This window comes from Nannospalax galili, unplaced genomic scaffold (assembly GCF_000622305.1).
Source record: "Nannospalax galili isolate Female #2095 unplaced genomic scaffold, S.galili_v1.0 scaffold296, whole genome shotgun sequence".
Classification (NCBI taxonomy): Eukaryota; Metazoa; Chordata; class Mammalia; order Rodentia; family Spalacidae; genus Nannospalax; species Nannospalax galili.
Window position 1 is genome coordinate 1,700,966 of NW_008340113.1, and position 2,006 is coordinate 1,702,971.

The following is a 2,006-nucleotide window of genomic DNA, read 5'->3' on the forward strand; positions in this document are numbered from 1 at the left end:
ATGTCAATAGGCTTGGAATGAATTTTTCTGTATGAAACTGTGTGTTTTGACAATGAAGAGGAGATCTTTTTTAAACATTGGAACCTAATTTAATTTTATCTCTTAGAGAGTTTATAATGAGTATAAGATTTTATAAGTGTAATAATTCATCTGTAAACCTAGAAATGTACAGCCAATTTTGAAAGAGATGTACCCTAGCTCAGAAAAATGTTATTGAATAGGTTAATGCTGTTGTAATGAAATGCTTCTTCTAATTCAAAAAAATTTAATATGGAGGAAAATGTTTGGCCAACTTCAAAGCCAACTGAGTCAATATTTCTGAAATAACCAGTAAACTCCATCTTCCTGGGTAAAAAAAAAAAACCAAAATAGAACTATCATATGATTCTGAGCTATACTACTGCACATATACCCAAAAGATTGTATCTGCCCACAGATACACTTGCTCATACATGTACATTGCTGCTATATTCTTTTTCTTTTTTAAGAAAATGTTTTATTTATTATTTTATTTCACGTGTATGAGTACATTTTCTGCATGTATGTAAATGCAGCTGTGTCATGCAGTGCTCCCATAGATCAGAAGAGGGTGTCAGATTCCTTGGAACTGGAGTTACAGATAGTTAGTAGCTACCATGTGGGTGCTGGAAACTGAACTTGAGTCCACTGCAAGAGCAGCCAGTGCTAACTGTTAAGCCATCTCTTCAGCCTCCTAATTAAAATTTTAAATTCCAGATTTCATTAAAAAAAAAAATTCCATGCTCAAGTCATTGGTACACAAATCAAAATGCTTTTTTTCCCTGTTCTGTTCTCCTCCCACGAATGTGTGTTTCTCTGTTTGCATCCTGAGATTCACAGGCCTAACTTCCAAAGTATGACTCAGTAGCTGCACTTAAGTCAATGTTTAAGAGTGCCAGTATATCTGTGTGAACAGAGACTTCCTCACACTGTCTTTACAAGGAAATTTCAGCAACTGAGATGGAGCTGGTTGACTGAAACTATTTCAGTGAATATTCAGTGAATGTTCAGTCTGGAATCAATGCTTATACAGCTTTTTTTTTTTTTTTTTTTTTTTTTTTTTAAACTGGAATGGGTGTAGTTTTCTGAATGGGTTATAAAAACTCTACATGTTCTTTGGATATATGCCAAGGAGTGGTATAACTGGGTCAAATGGTGGGTTCATTTGTAGTTTTTTTTTTAGTTTTCCACACTGATTTCCATAGAGGTTGAATAAGCTTACAGTCCCACCAGGAGTGAATGAGCATTCTCCTTTCCCCACATCCTCTAACAAATTATACATACAACTAGATCAAAGAATATGATATATGCTCTTTTCACAATAGCTAAGAGATGGAAGTAACCTAAGTGTCCCTCAGCTGACGAGTGGATAATGAAAATGTGGTTCATTTATACGATGGAGTTTTACTCAGCAATAAAGAAAGATGAAATCATGAAATTTGCAGGTAAATGGATGGAACTAGAAACTGTTATACTAAGTGAAGTAATACAGACTCAGGAAATAAAAACAAAAAACAAAATGACATATGTTCTCCCTCATATGTGGATCCTAGCACCAAATCCTTATAAGTGAGTATGTATCCAGACATAACTACAGGAACCAGGATAATGGAAAGGAAACAGGGAGGTAAAGGAAAGAAAGAACCTGAAATAGAAGAAGAGTAGAAAACAGGTGTTAACAAGGGAGATATGGATAATAATGGGGTTATCTTAAGGGGAGGGGAGAGGGAAGGTTATACAAGGAACCTAGTGGATAAAAGGAAAGAAGGAGCTCTAGAGAGGTAGGACCATAGGAGAAAGGTATTATTAAGGGAGAAATGGTAAAACCAGGGGCACCTTAAATGGGGAAACCATGGTGGAAGGGTTAGACAATGTGAGAGATAAGTAATGCCTAGCTAGTTTTAGAAAACCAGAGGGAACCATATTAGGCCAATAACCTACCAACAAATTATACATACAACCAGATCAAAGAATGTAATATATGTCTA